This window comes from Ictidomys tridecemlineatus, chromosome 6, assembly GCF_052094955.1.
Source record: "Ictidomys tridecemlineatus isolate mIctTri1 chromosome 6, mIctTri1.hap1, whole genome shotgun sequence".
Taxonomy (NCBI): domain Eukaryota; kingdom Metazoa; phylum Chordata; class Mammalia; order Rodentia; family Sciuridae; genus Ictidomys; species Ictidomys tridecemlineatus.
In genome coordinates, this window is record NC_135482.1 from 37,298,807 (window position 1) to 37,315,718 (window position 16,912).

General features: G+C 36.3%; 1 protein-coding gene and 1 long non-coding RNA gene across 4 annotated transcripts in view; one reads left to right on the forward strand and one right to left on the reverse strand.

Moving 5' to 3' along the window:
- Nucleotides 1–16,912, reverse strand: part of Syt1 (synaptotagmin 1) — a 508,829-nt gene that overhangs the window by 117,869 nt on the left and 374,048 nt on the right. The gene's annotated exons all lie outside the window — the stretch shown is intronic.
- Nucleotides 1–16,912, forward strand: part of LOC144378591 (uncharacterized) — a 122,329-nt gene that overhangs the window by 102,611 nt on the left and 2,806 nt on the right. The gene's annotated exons all lie outside the window — the stretch shown is intronic.

A 16,912-nucleotide genomic window follows, 5' to 3' on the forward strand; every position in this document is an offset into this window, starting at 1 on the left:
CCCTTAATAAGGAAATCTCCATTTCCCTCATAATTTGATTTCTGGCTACAATTGAAATATTAGCACTCACAAGAAAAAGCCAAGACAAGACACCAACCATTTTGGTCGTCTGATCTCTGAGTCATCCTAAGATATTTTCATTCTAGGCTCATCATGCATCTTTTAACTGATTATGGACAGCATTTATTTATCTGTTCCATGGGTAGGGAGGGTGTAGGAAATCCAAAATCTTGGAAGAAAACACAATCTCTAGGACTTTCAAATGCTGCTTTTGGGACATCACCTTAAAAGCTGTCACCAATCAGCTGTGGCCGGCTCTTGCAGGCTGAAAACAACAACAAACCAAACCAAACAAACAAACAAAAAAAACCAATATGGGTTGAAAGACACTTGAACTTGAAATCAGAAATTAGCAGGAAGATGGTCTTTCTTTTCCAAACATGGAGCCAGGATGTCAAATATTTCTTGTTTTTTTTTTTTTTCCTAAAGACAAAGTCAAGGAATTTCTTTTAAAGGCAAAATGATCTATAACAACACCCCTTAAGTTTGCTGTAACAACATCTGCATTTCTTCGCCTGTGCTCACAAGCGCTCGCAGCCGCCTTCTCTGCTCTGATGGCCGCATCTCATTCTGCCTTGCCACTTGGCTCCTTCCAGCTCCTGCCTGATCATATTTCGAAATGCCATTCACATTTATGCAGGCCAGTGCACAAAACAAAATTAATTTAACTCACAATGGCATGTTAATATTATTACTTTTGACACCATGGAGAACTTATTAACTATAGCTTGTCATAGACCTCTCAGAGTGCAGAGCCCCAACTATCATGTTGAGAGGAAAAGGAACGTGAGGGAAAGAATATTTGGGATCACCAGATATTAGAAAAAGTCAAAGTAGCCGAGTTTTCCTATAATTGTGTGAAAATTAACTGTCTTTCTCTGAGCAGAAGAAAAATCTGTTCCATTTTGTGGGACTGGCCTTTACAAATATTTTATGGCACAGGATTTTGGCTCTCTCTATATTTTTTTTCTCTCTCAAAAATGAAATAGTTTTTGTATTTTAAAGAGGTAATAGGAAAGTTAAGTAGCACAATCTATTTGTTATTAAGCAACTGATAAGATCCCAAAAGCTTTGAAGAAGGACAGATGGAAAAGGGAGCTAGTATTCATTGCAAGCTTGCTGGTTTGGGGAGTTTTAACATGCAGTGTCTCATTTAATCCTTACAAAAGCCAGTGAAGAGGTTTCTTATTTGCCATTTGATGTACAAGGCAATTAAAACACAGAGAGGTTAGCTGTTCTCTTTGCGTTTGCACAGCTCATGAAAGGCAGAGACCTTCTTATTCTGTGAATCCTTTCTCCAGTCACAATAAATCCATGTGTAAGAAAAAGAAAGAAGTCAGAGACTCTACATGAAATGGGCAACATTTTCTCTATCCTCTATAAACTGTAGGACTCATAGAAATTATTTTATATAAATTTTTTAAATTAACTCAAACCTGGCATTTATAAGGAGACTTGAGTTTGACATCTAAAAGGCGTAGGAAGCTTAAAAATAAATGTTATGAATTTTTTGTATGAAATTAAGTATAGAGCAGTATTTATTTTCCTAGTTCAATATCTGGTTGTTTATTTTTGCACACCCACCAGGGATGAGATTATATGCTTCTTTTCAGCCATAAAGCAGTTTTTTCCCAACCTAGGAAGGTATACTTGTCACCCCGTGAAACTGTGATTTAAAAAGTGACACAGTAAATACTGGGAAGTCTCACTCTTGAGCTTTTGGAAGGCCAGCCAGGGAGTCAAATCTCCTTAGTTGTCAGAAGCAGGCCAAAGGTCTTGTGGAAATGAATGGATGATTTGGCCTCTCCCCAAACCCCAGGCTCTCCCTGGGAAGACACTCTCTTAAGTGGGACTCAGATATTACAGCAGAACATCCAGAGGTTACTAAATTTTATTGCTATAGAATAAACTTGGCAACCACTAAAGAGTTTCCTGCCGTGGCCAGGAAAAAGGAACAAACATTTGATAGCTACTTATAATAGAGCTCAGCTGGCATTAAAAAACGCAAGGTTTTAAAGTGTATGCTTCAAGAAAGTATTTTGGATCAATATGATTATGTGATGTTTCTCAACGTTGTTGAAAGCCTTTTAACAATACATTTCCTGCTGCATTAACCCAGGCTATGAATCTTTATCTATTCTGCCCATTCCTTTTCTTTCCCACCAAGATGTAATTTTATTTCAGCGACACAGATTTCTCAGCTCTTTCTAAAATTCTCCATTTCCCAGTGATAAGAGTCATTCCATGCTGCAGATCTCAAACCCCCTGAAAGCAGCACGAGGGTGTGCTAGGTCTTATTTTAAAGTCCCTTTTAACCTTACTTTTGAATTTTCTATTTTTTCCTAAGGGCAAATACTAAATGCTTTTCTGGGATAATCTGGATAGTTTCTGCTGCAAATTAATTGGGATAAAAGAAGGAAACTCACTAACTGGATCTCAGTTAAAATGAAAACCTGCTCAGCCTACGTGCATTGCTGCTGGAAGGGGTCTTGGAAGGAGAGAAGGAAACAAAGGAAAGATCATGTGGATTTTCATCTCTCTCTCTCTTTTTTTTTTTTAAATAACTCATGGTGAAGAACTTAAAATAGATCTATTCTGAACCAGAATATGCTAGGTTGAATTTTGAAAGGACAGTCCTTTGTTATGTCAAATGGACATCTTTGTGTGTATGCATGCATTTATATTTTTTATGTTCTTCAAAAATAGGACCAAAAATACCAAAATCTTAATATCCTAAGGCAGTTATTATTATCTTGGAGATCACTGAGCTATCATTACATATACACAAATAGTTTAAAAAATCTATTACAAAAGCATATTCATAAATACTGTGTTTCTGTAATTTTATATTTGTTTTCTACTTAACATACTAAAACATTTTCCATACAGTTATGTCTCATGGCTACCTACTCTTTCATTTTCATAGTATAGGTAACTGTATTCTTATTGCTGAACACTATAAAATTTAGTAAGTATCAATGAATGTAAATACCTGTCGTAGTTTAGATACGGTAGCCAGAGGCTCAACTCATTGGTACTTCTGTTTATAAGAACTATTTATAATGTGAAATTTCACATCTCTAAACTGAAATTTTTGATGTTATCAAGCAACCTTCATTAAAATAAAAAAATTCTATATTTCTTAAACTTGCTACCTTTTTTATAATGTACTCCCTGGTAGGAAAGTTACTGTGATATGACTTTTGTTTTTATTACATTCATCTAATCTTCCACTGAGAGTGCGCTGCCTCTGGGCACTTGCCCAAGGAAGTTAGCCAGAGGCTGATATATAGAAACCCACTCTGCTAGATTAGCTCCCCAATATATCATTGTACACCATAGTTTCAGAAATCAGTTTCCGATATTTTTCACTGTCAAAAATGGATTACTTTGGAAGAGACTAAAACCCCAAGCACTGTTATCATTGTTTGTCAAAGTAATTGGAGAGGGTATGTCTTACTGTGATAGGTCTTATGAAAATGCAGGCAGAGATTAGGAATGAAAAACAAAGAGAACCTGCAGGTAAATCTTGATTTAGATTGATGCTACAGCTCTTTCTCCTAGGGCTTTGCTTTCAAAATACCTTCTTTGATGAATCACAGGGCTGCTAGATCCCACAAGAGATCACCTTGTCTACTCACTTACCTTGAAGTGGGACTAAAAATGCATGCCCCAATTCTTACTTTTAAAAGCCCTCCAGAGAGTTAGGTACTTTTGGATACCTGTTTCAGCAATTGACACTTTCAGGAGGGTCTTCTTGGGTTCAGTTTTTCATACCACATTTGTATGCCTTTCTTTTTATTTGGACTAAAGTGTCTTCAGAAAGTCATTCCACTCTGCCTAAAATGGATGTTTGACCCCTACTTAATGGATGATTATCAGTAAGTTCTCTCATTTCAAGAACAAGATTCTGGTTCATCTATTTTTATGAGACCAAATCAAATTGGAAACTATCATAGATGACACAGCTGAGATTGGAAGAAGTAAACAATTTGGTTCAGAAACACAGGACTGGGTCCCTAGGGCTTCAGGAGTGCCTGAAAGTGTCATGCAGATGTGACGATATTACCAATACTGATACTCCAACAAAGATAATGGAAATCTTAAATGTATCATTTTTAAAATGATCTGAAATTTGGGGGACAAATGTAAACTAAGAAAAGTTGAAATATATGGAACTTGAGAAACAGACTTCAAAGTAAGAAATTGAAGATTTTTCATAGAAAGGATGAAACAGAAGCTGTTGCACTTCCCATTTGGGCCCAGAGGACTCCTCAATTTTCATGGCCTCAGAATATGTTTGAATAATTTATGTCTTAAATTGAAATCTTTGGGAGATTTTAACTGACTATTTACAAAGTCTTTTTGTTTAGGGATGCCAGAAGTTGCATTTGGGAAGGACCATCTCTGTTTTTATTTCTGAGGTCAAGTGCATGTGATTTCTTTTGAAAGGAGGCATGCTGAAACATTTCCTTAGGGAGTATTGGGCAGGCTCGTATACTGAGAGTGGGAGGGATGGGGGAAGATCACCACAGCAGGGTCATGAGAGAAGCAGTGGACATCACCCTTCCTGTCAGGCCCCCGGGTCCTGCTACCCTCCTCTCCTCTAGGCACTCACCAATGACCTGGTGAGCAGCTGTGTGCTCACTTAGAGGAAATCACGCATTGTCTCAGGCATCATCTTCCTGTAGAAATGACACATGATGAACCAGCTTCTGCTCTCACTTACTTAAGTTTTAGCCTAGGGCACTGAATTTCTTATGTGCTGAACATGAGGATTTGAAAGAAGGTTTGATCCTTGTGATGGTGTATTAGGTTTTTCTACAAATACATCCCCTGGTGACTTGTACAACACATCCTGGTAAATACTTATTTCAGACTCAAACCAAAGGCCCCAAACGGCAGATCTGGCCTAAATCAGCCTTGTTAAAATTCAGCTATGTCCCATGCCTGTTCTATCCTTGGCTCAGTTCTGCTGTATGGAGAGCAGCAGTCACTGGGTAAACACTTTCCTTTCCTGCATCACACCAAGAAGAAAGAATTCAAACTGGAAACATGTTATTTAAACAGGCATCTTTTTGATCCTGATTAATTCTTCAGGAAAACTCTTAATCTATTTGCTAAAGGAGAAAAGGCCACCACATTTTTACATTGTATTTCTTTGATAAGCTAATAATCACCAGGCTATCTTAGGTTTACTTGAACATTTCCTGAATTCCCAAATCTAGGAATTTGATGATGTTCCTGCTCTAGAGGAATTTAGAAGTAGAAAAATCAGTAATAAATGTGAACTCTGAAATTAGGTGAACTTTAGATTTAAATATGGCCATGGTTTTGCATGATTTCAGACTAGTTTTTTTTTTTTTTTTTTAGCTTGTATGAGTGTTTCCTCATTTGCAACTTTGGCTAAGTAATATCTATAATGGGGTTTGTGAGATTTCATAGAACTAAGGTATGTATTTCAGGTTTAAGTTAAATTTATTAAATTGTTTTTACTCCTAAGTGAATTGATCAGTAATTGGAATCACAAAATTTGGAAAGCTTTGAAGAGGGAACAGCCAGCAGGTAGAGGAGGCTGGGTTTGGGGAATGTGGTACTGGTGACAACCAAGTCCTTTAGACATCCCTTGATAAGAGTTGCTGATGTAGAAAACGAGGTCTAGCTCCAACTGATGCAAAACCTTGAAAGCTGTAATTGAAAATAACAACAGCCACTCCTCATTTAGGAAAAGTGATGCTGCTAAAATTCAGGCCTGACATAAAAAGTATTTAAAAATAAGCTAAGTTATATGTGAAGTTGGCCAAATGAATTCCTACAAAGATGACATGAAAACATCAAGGCAGTGATGGTAATTTATTCTTCAAACTATTAAATATTTGGTTTTGAAGAAAGGGTAGATTGGGAACCAAATGACATGCATTTAGCAATCATCTGGGTCTTGTGAGATGTAGTGCATACTTTTCCTCTCTGTCTCATTAGAGGAAGGGTTTTGAAAAAGGAACCTTAAGACACTGGTCAGTACCATATTTCAAATTATAGCACTTTAGAGGGGGAACTACTCATTTTTTGGCAACTTTATTGCTCATTATTTTCATAATGACCAAGAATTTGACAATTCTTCTGAGCTTGATGTCTTCTCTTTGCTAGACAATGTTAATAAGGAGCTTCTATTGCATTATAAAACACGGGCTTAGTAAACTTTAAGATTACAAAAATATTTTGCTTTGTAAAAAAATTATATTCAAATATATCTGATTAAATGCTATTTGCAGAATGTTAGAATGACTCATTTATCTTTTTTGGGGGGTCTGGGGATTGAACTCAGGGGCACTCAACCACTGAGCCACATCCCCAGCCCTATTTTATCTTTTTATTTAGAGACGGGGTCTCACTGAGTTTCTTAGCAACTCACCATTGATGAGGCTGGCTTTTAATTTGAGATCCTCCTACCTCAGCCTCCCAAGCCTCTGGGTTTTCAGGCATGTGCCACCATGCCTGGCTGTTTCATTGACCTTTGATGTTTTGGGTATTATTACAAGGTAGGATGTTCTATATTGTGTTCATCATCATGGCTGGTATGAGAAAATGTGATGAAAGAGATAGGTGCGATTTTTTTTCTCTTTCCTGAGATTTGTAGTCTAGTAATAAACCAGGGGATGGAATAAACCAGAAGATGAGGAATAGAGGGACTTGAAAAAGGAAACATCTGAATCCTACCTATGTGGGATTCACACAGATCTGTCATGCAAAGATGACCCAGGAGGCTGGGGAGCAGCTAAGGGACCCGAGGACAAGAGTGGTGTGAAGGTGGGCTGTTGCTGTTCTCCCTTTGCACAGTGTGGTTGTGGCCTTGTGGTGGGGAGAATGGCAATGAGGAAAACAAGCCATCAGGCATGAGCAGAGTGTATGTTTGCAGACTAAGACATCATACCTAGCACAGGCCCTGTAACCCCTTTCTCAGTGGCAACTGAGCATGATGGACAAGTGCCTTTGGAGTCGGACCAAAGTCTGAATCTCAGCTCTCCCTCTTCAAGTTTCATGACTGATGGAATTCCAACTTCTCTGAGTTTCAGTGTCTGTAAGTTGGGGACAATAAGGATGCCTACCCCATAGTGTTGTGATGAGGATTACATGAACAAAGCCACTCTGTGATTTTTATACAGCCACCCAGTAAATTTAAGTTCCGTGAAACCAGATATAATGCAAATTTACATTTTTCAGGTAACAGACCTTTGGAAGCATTGTTTACTAAAAAGAAACATTTTTGTTTTTTTTAAACCATAATTGGGCAATCCCACCAGGACACTTAGGTCCACAGTCTTTATGCCACTTTCAAATATGGACTCAATGTAAATAAAGCATCAGCATGACATTGCTTGGAAAGTTAAAGAGAAGCAAGTATCTCCCCACTCCTCTTGGATTCTAGGTTAAACATCAATATTGATTTTATACCAGGAAGGCACTTCAAAGGCTGCTTTCTGCCCGCCCTATTTCTGACTTAAGCTATCCACAAATATGTTTTAAAATAAAAACATAAAACTCCAGACTTTTCACCCATTTTAATATTCTAATCTCACTCTATTTTTGTTTTTTGACACTGAGACACAATTAAGAATAGATTATTCCTGACATTCTGCTGGCTTCTGAAAGACATTTTTTTCCCCCTCCTGTCTTTACATACTGGCAGAAAGTGAAAATACCAAGAAGCACCTTGTCAGAATATTGATTTACTCATGTAGAAATAACAGCTTAAACTAAAGAGCAGCTTGTTAATTATTGGTAAACAGCAGTCTCCAGCCACATTCCATAGTGTTTGCAATTTAATGAATGAGAGGTCTGTGATTAGAGGTATTTTCAAATTTTGCTTTCTGGTCTCTGCTAGAATTGTACCTGGGGTCTTCCCTTCACTCACTAATACCCCTGTTTTATCTGGGTCCTCAAATTTGTTTTTGCATATGTACATATGTGCATATGGGGCCCTTCCATTTAAAGAGCACTGATGTGGAAAGTGCTTTCGGAAAGGATGTTGAAAGCAGGCTAGAATGGAAGGAATTCCACGTGTCCACATTGCTGTGTATGCATGGCAAGTGGTAAGTAGGTGACTTGGCCTGGGATGGTTTTCCTGATCTCTGACATCTCTACCATCCATGCTCCACTGTGTTTTCTGTCAGGAGTCTGTTAGCTCCTGAAGTCCAGGCGCAAGACACCCCAGAGAGGACCCTGCTATACAATTTTGGTTCTCAATCTTTCTGTGGTCTGCCTCAGGAGGAAAAGAACTGCATATAATTTGTGTTTTGGGGGACATTTAAAGTGGAGCAAAACGTGGGAAGAGATGAGAGAGGAGAGATGGCTATCAGGGAGATAGGTGAGAGTCACAAATTATTTTGAATGAATTGAGTTGGGGAGAATTCTTCTATCAGCTCTACCAGAAAAGCTTAGGTGCCACTCAACTTTGCTTTCAGGCATTTGAAATCTGGAGAGGGTGGAGAGGAGTAATAATAAAGATACCCAGACTGTCACTGGTCTACAGGGGGATGTCCCTGCCCACCATACAACAGAGAAAGTGAAGAGCTGCTCCATATATCTAATTGTTTGTTTTAGGAATTCATTTCATATTTGAAGTGTGTTTGAAAAATAATTTTTAAATTTCAAACACATTATTTATATAATATATTCTATATTTCTCAACAGCATTTTACATATGAGGAAAAGAAGCTCAGAGAATTTATGGAATTTGGAGTCATAGTTCATACCATACTTATTTGATTTGTGCCAAACAGTCTCCTAAGAGTTAAGTATTGTGATGTATAAGATGATTTTTTTTTTAACCTTTGGAGACAATAAAACAGGTAAGGAGGGCATCTTTTTTTGTTTTAGAGCATCATGTGGCTGGCTAGGTACCTAATATAGAGATTAAGAGTGTATGTAATAAGGTGCTAAGTGTATGGTCCAGTATAGACAATACACTATCAAGATCAAGGTCAAGGTGATGCTCAGCATCATCATGGAGGCTGGTGAGAAGAAGACATGATAGAATTCCACTAAGTAAATATCACAATACATCCCTACATAGATGATTACTTGGTGTCCTGATCATTTTAGGTTTAGAGAAGCATTATACATATACCTGCCCATGATCCAAAAATTCTCTTCGTCCCCTCTCCTCCTCCCTCCCCCATTCTCCTTCCTCTATTCTACTGGTCTTCCATTTATTTATTTATTTATTTATTTATTTATTTATTTATTTATTTATTTATTATCAGTGCTTTTAATTACATGCACATAGGGAAATTTTGTCAAATTCATTCTGTATTCTCTCCCTTTTCCGGTTCCCTCTCCTTCCCCCTCAATCTCCTTCTACTTCACTGATTTTCCCTCTCTTCTTACGATATCTAACTTCCTTTTCCCTCCATTATTTTGCTGTAGAAAACATGTGGCCCTTGATTTTCGATTCTGCTTTATTTTACTTAGCATGCTGTTCTCCATCATTTATTGGCAAATGCCACAATTTTATTCTTCTTTATGGCTGAGTACAACCTCAAGGTGTATATTTATCATATTTTCTTAATCTTTTGAGATGGGTAATGTTAACCTATTTTTTTAATATTTATTTTTAGCTTTAGGTGGACACAATATCTTTATTTTATCTTTATGTGGTGCTGAGGATCGATCCCAGTGCCTTATGCATGCTAGGCGAGCGCACCACCACTTGAGCCATATCCCTAGCCCCAATATTAACCCATTTTATGGAAGGATTAAGTCACAAACCCAACAATATCCCGTTAGCAAATGGAATCATGGTCGGAATTACATAGGTTGAGTACAGACACAGAAGTTTAAGCTATTCTTCCGTTCTGCTCACCATTAATTTGTAATTGACTAAATTTAATGCATTTATCTTATTTACCATGATTGCCCAGAAATCAGCATAATCCCTGGCCTAGAAAAGGGGCTTAATAAATATATGTTGAATAAACAAAAGGATGAATGCATAAAATTAATTTGCAGTATTTCAGAGCTCTTGTGGATAACTGGAAAGAATTTAGTCATGTGTAAAGTAAGTTTGAGTGTGTGTATGTGCTTTGTCTCTCTCCCTTTAATTATTTAAGCTCTTGTTTGTCATCAAGTCCTCATCCTCCTCCTTTATTCTGAATTACAACCGGCACCACTCAATAACTGACATTTCCTCTAATTGTGGAGTAACAGATTGTAATGGATTAAAGATTTCACAATACAAACATTTGGCCCGCTCAAAAATAGGTGGCAGTGAGACAGAAGGTAAAAACATTTAATTTGAAGACTCACAAACAAGATAATAAAAAACCTGTTCTAAAACATATGATGAGTTTATCAGAAAAAATTACATTTTAAAAGGTTGGATGTGTGGAAGATGGTACAAGACATTCTCCTGTATTGCTTCCTCCTCAGAATCCTCCACACTGTCTCAATAATATGGAAAGTCAGATGTAGAAGCGATTGCTCTTGTTTGTATCACTTTTCTTGTTCTTTCATTTTCTATTTGTTCCCGTTTCAACTCCCACTCCTCATTTTCTTCTCTGCCAGCCTACATACATGAAACCCAGGCTTCCAAGCCGTTCTGCTCTGCTTTATTTAAAATTCAACTGATAACTCTCTCTCCTTTTATTCTTTGGATTAAAAAGAAAAACTAACACCTACACTGGTTTCTATTTAAAAAATTAGATTTCCTTGGCACTACATGTATTAAAACTTAAATCTCCCAATGAGAATTTCCTGCATGGTAACCCATTTGAGACACCATGGAAATGATGCTAAGCTCGGAACATTTCAGTCAGAGTCAGAATATAGTCCTTAAAAGAAGATCCACCTACCTCTTCACTTTTTCATATTAATTAAAACGGTTTCACCCAATTTAATCATCATCTATGCTTGACCCTAAGCAGTTTCTGACCATTTCTATGGAATTTACCATTTAAAGATAAAGACAAGTCTATTAAATAGGACAGACAAAAGAATGTATTGAACACTGGGAGAGTTTATTTAGAGATGGGGCTGGAATTTGAAAGTATTTGGGGCTTTTGTATAAGCAGTAAGACTGAAATAGTTGGGTATCCTTCACAGACGATTTTCTTGAACGTGATGTGACTTATGGTATGTGTTTGTAAGAGAAAATTCTCATTTCATTTTAATTTGTTCAGTTGATTTACTTGAAAATATTTGAGCACTTTGTGTGTTGTAGGCGTAGGGCTACTGAGGACAAAAAGGAACACCAAGTAGATAATCTCCTTGCACTTACTGAGTGTTGATCAACTCTGGCAATATGGCATTGTGGAGAGAAAAAAGGATTTGGGAGTCAGACAGACCTGCGTCTAAATCCTTGTCATGTTGTTTATCTTGTGGGTGGCACCAGGCAATTGTGTTATATAACATGCAAAATGATCTAATATGAAGAGTGATTCTATATGGTTGCTGCAAGAACTCTACAAGATGACATGTGTCGAGCACTTAGAATGGTGGGCCTGGCTTTCATGTTCCAACTCTAGTCCTCGGGAAGAACCAAGATTTATAATATTTTCTCTGTTCTAAGTTGAGATTTATCAGTCTGCTATTTAAGGAAAAAATTGTCATTAGATTACTGCATTCAGTCTTATTTCACTAGATGAAAATTCAAACTTTTGCAATTATTATTAACATACTTTAAAAAGGGAGTTTGGAAATATTTCTCACAGTACAAAAAATACCTCTCTCCATTCATTTATTCAAAAATATTTTGCACCCCTAGTGTGTGCTTGCTTCTGTAATCAAACTTGGTTTTGCAGTGGAGAACAACATTCATGGCTGCCATCTGGAAGGAGCTTACAGTCCGATGGGGGAAGACATACCGTGAAAAAGTAAAAAACAAAAAACAAACAAACAAAAAAAAATAAGCAAACCTTCCTGACATGCTATGGATGTGTTTGTTGCATTTCTCAAGTATTATAGACTGTGAGTGACATGGAAGGAAGGAAGGTTCTTATTGGTATCATGCTTAAAGTTAGAACAATTAACCTTTTATAACTATTTCCAATCAGAATATTGATTTGTTGGGTGGAGATTCCCTGAGAGCATGAGTTGCCTTCTAACTATAGGAACGGCATCAGTTGCTTCAAGGTCCTTGGGTGTAAAGATACCGACACCATAAGAAATAATAGCTTTAACCCATTCCAAAGAAGTATCAAGTAACTGACCACTGGAAACTAAAAAACTTCTGCCTTTTGATTGAATATGTATTCTCCAAATGCTTCTCTGTGAAGTAAATGTTTTTCTAATTAGGCTTAAAAATGTGAAATTTTCTTGCAAAATTGATTTTTCCATTAAGGCACTAAAGTAGTTTCTCTTCTGCTTGGGTACTAATTAAATTATGTCCCAACTTGTTTTAATTCAGCAATCAATTTTTTTTTCCATTTGCACTGGATTACAGAATCTCATTTAAAAATCACAGTTTAATGAATTCCACACAAAGCAGAGGTGATAGACTTATTCTCTAAATGGAAACAAAACAGTACTGGTCAAGACTTGAGAGCTTGCAGCCTATCAGGGCAGAATATTAAAAAAAAAAAAATAGCCAAAACCCCAAAAGCAAACATAAAGGCTCAGTCCTCTGGTGGTGTCTATGTCTTGTGCTGTTTTTAGAGATAAGAGACAGTAGTGCAAAAGGCATGGGGACGTGAGGGGGGAAAAAAGAAACAAAATGCTGAAATAAAAAGGATCTAAATTATTTGAGGATGTACTTGGTGCTGGGTCCAGAACTGAGACAATTTCTAAGGTAGTCATAAATTTATAAAAAGAAAAAAATTGAGTCATGACAATATTTAAAATAAGTAAAAAATTAAGAATGGATTATTATTCTAAAGAATAATAAGTTAGGTTTAACAATTCTAGATAATAATTTAATGATTCTAAATTATAATAATTCAGATTTAACCTGTGAGTGTATGAATAATTATTTTGAATGATTTAAAATATCTCCAAAAGTCAACATAGCTTGAAAACATACATATTGAAAATCTTTTGGAAATGAAGGAATATGCTGATTATATAGGATGATTTTGAGGTCTTATACTGAGAAAGAAAAAATTGATACAACAAATTGATTCACATTTCTGTCTTAAAAAAACCCCCCAAAACCACCACCACCAACAAAAATACCCAAAAGAGAATAATTGAGCTGTCCATGGTCAAATTCCACCTTCATCTATTAGAAGGTGGGGAAGTCACAAGAGGGAGTAGTCAATCATGTAACATTAAAACAAAAAAACAACAAAACAAAACAAAAGCAAGTAAATGTAAGCCAGTAAGATGGCTTTCATTGTGTTAATTTAAGACACATTAACAAGCCAATTGGAAGCTTCACCTGCATGGAAAATCTAACAGCAGGAGCTGTGCTTATTGAGGTTTCTTCTCTATCTCCTCCTTTTTAAAACGTGCTCAGTCAAGTCCAAATGTGATCCTTACACTGTCCATGCTCTATCCTATTCCTTTCTAAACAACTTGCACATCAACGGATCACTGAAATAACACACAATTCTTTAACTTAAACAATTGCTTCATCAACTCATGGCTTTTATAGTTCTCATCTTCCTGGCAACCAAATTTTACCCTGTTTAAATCCAAGACTAACTGAACAGCCTACTGTGGTTAATAGTGCTGTTTCCAGATTCCAAAATTGTTCCTTGAGTTCTTTTTTCCTCACTTTCTTTGTATCCTTTCAATTCATGATGACATTAAAAATAACAGTTAATGCTGTTAGATGAAAGGCATTGTGGAGAGAAAAATTTTAGAAAAACTAAAATTGTGAACAAAATTGCTCATGTAAAATGGAAAAACAATTTCTTTAAAATCATGAGAGCTAAGCCTTCAATTTATTCATTCAATTATAATTTTCTATGGTTAATGGACAGTAGCATGAAAAGATGGAGCACATATCAGTGAGAATAAGTAATTCTTCAGATATGAAATGTATTTGGAATCTTATTTCTTTTGTAAGGAGAAAGTGCTGTTCTGGGTCTGGTCATCCAGGAATACTTTGCAAGCTAGATATCTGTTGTATGAGGTCTCCTGTATCATGACAAAGGGCAACAGCCCCTCAACTGAAAACCAAAAATTACTATTCCGGAGAAGATAGCAAAGAAGAATGTTTCTAGAGTTTAAAAATGCAATAGTAGAGTTACTATTTTTTATTGTAAATTTCAAGAGTCATTCAATAAGTGCAACAGTGCTGAGGAAAGAATAAAGAAACAGACACAGATAGAAGGAAAAGAATAGAACAATTAGGGAAATGAAAACACAAAAAGGAGAAAGAGAACACAAAAAACATGGTAGGTCACAGAAAGAGAATAGGAAATCTCTCTTTTATTGAACGATAATACAGACTCAGGTATTAGGTATTCCAGATTCCTCCTAATTTAATCTATACAGAAGAGCAAGGACAGATGATGGTAGTTCACTTAATTTTTTTTTTAGATTTTGATGGACCTTTATTTTATTCATTTATTTATATGTAGTGCTGAGAATCGAACCCAGTGCCTCGCACATGCTAGGCAAGCGCTCTGCCACTGAACCACAGCCCTAGCTCCGATAGGATACTTTTTAGATTAAAAATCCTGAATTTTAGAGTGCTTAAGTGGCTTGTCCCAGAGATACTAAATAGATCAGTTAGGACAAAACCCCAGAAGTGTTTGATCTTAAGGACAGATCTTGCCCAGAAATCTGTGTAGATGAAAATAAGCAAGATAGAGATTGAAGTTAAGATGATGAGTCAACCCCAAATTTCATGAAAACATAGTGCCTATTATTTGTCCCTTAAAAATAAAACCACTTAGCACAGATTCAGGAAGATAGTAATGCATAATAAGAATTTTCACCAAGAACATGTATATATCCTAATCTGTATCTATATCTATCTGTATCATCTATATCTATACACATATATTTGGTATTAGGGATTGAACTCAGGAGTGCTTTACCACTGAGCCAGATCCTCAGTCCTCTTTAATTTTTTAAAAAATTTTTGAGACAGGGTCCCTCTAAGTTGCTGAGGGGCTGGCCTTGAACTTGAGATCCTTCTGCCTCAACCTTCCAAATAGCTGGGATTACAGGTGCGTGACTCTATGCTCAGCTAGAAATAATTTGGATGATAAAAGTCTTAGGGAAAGAAGACAAAGAGAGAAATAAGGGGGCAAATAAGATGGGGAGAACAAAAATAATATTGTTTGGGGGTGTCTACCTAACCTTTCAGATTCTAGAGTCAAACCTGTCAAATTCTGTCCCATACTTAAAGGATTTTTGAAAGAGGAGAATTGCTCGCTGATCTATATACCCTTAACTCAAGCAAAAACTTTTTTCACCTTTTCAAAAACCCATTGGGTTTGATCTTGAAATCCCATATCACTGGTGATAAGAGTAACTATATACCCTTAAGAATAACTATATATCCTGGACATAGCCTTGTGAAGTCCACATGGTCATATGCTAATAATTAATCAATGAACCAACCACAACCACTTAACTAAAAACCAATCAGCTAATAAATATTTATTATGGTCCCACTTTATCTCTAACTCAAGGAATTCACAGTCAAACCTTTCAATAAAATATGAAAGTTCAATGAAACATATTACTATTTTGTTAAATATTTAGAAACATCATGTTCAAAGGATTGAATATTTCTTTTTATACAGATGTTAAGCTTAATGTCAATATTACCTAACTCATATGGAAGAACTACTTATAAAAAATCATAAAATTTAGAAAGGCAGTATTTTTCCTATGTTATTTTTGAGGGATGAAAAGTAGGGCCAAGTCTATTTCAATATTTAGGATGTCAATTTTGACTAACCTACTGGGAAATATGTATGTATGTATCTCTTTCTAAAAGAGAGCAAAGTTTTCTTTTGATTACTCAAGTTACTCAAGCAATTTTGCTTCCTTTTTTTTATAACCAAATAATAATTTTAGAGCACAAACAAAATCCAATTTCAGCAGAGCAATCAATAAGCCTATTCTGAGACCTTACCTCACGAAAGTGGTGTCAAGTTAGCAGCTTGAGATGGCTCAGAGAAAACCTCAGGCTGAGAAGTTTCCCAGGTAAAGGGCTTGATTGAGTTTTTTCTCAGAAGGCTTGGGCAACTCTGATTTCTCTGATAGCCCTAATGTGACTATATCTTACCAGATTTTAGGGAGATATAAGTCCTAAATGATAGGCTTTTTGCATTATAGTCAATTGTCAGGACTCTGGGAAGTGGCTGGAAAGGAGTTGGTTTAGGGCTTTGGAGAAGCTGAGAGTTGTTTGCTGTTCTGGTGGTGGTTTGCTGAGACATCCACACAGAAAAAATGCTAGTGCCAGGCACGAGGAACGTAATCGAATGGAATTGATTATTATGGCGCTTCAATGTACTAAGGATATTGAGCTTCCCTTTTTAAATCACAGAAAAATACTGGTCTCAACTATTAAAGCTGGGGAAAAAACAATGTGAAGACTACTATAAAAATGTGAGTCATTTAAAAAATGGATTTAATATTGGCCTTTGTGAATTATATTTGATGTTTCACCCATCAGGCTCTGATATCTTTGGGAGAAACAATGAACTGTCTGTAATATACAGAAATAATCAAGGAAAAAGTGCCATTTTATTTCTTTATAGCTCTATAACCTACATAGAAAACCAGAAAAATCATTGTGGAAAAATACAAAGAATAATAAGATGATTTTTCTCTGTCCCTTTAAAGAAGTGTGTGTGTGTGTGTGTGTGTGTGTGTGTGTGTGTGTGTGTGTGTGTCCAGAGGAGTTGGTTATAGATCCAGTGCATGAATTTCTCCCTTTTCTTTTGAACAA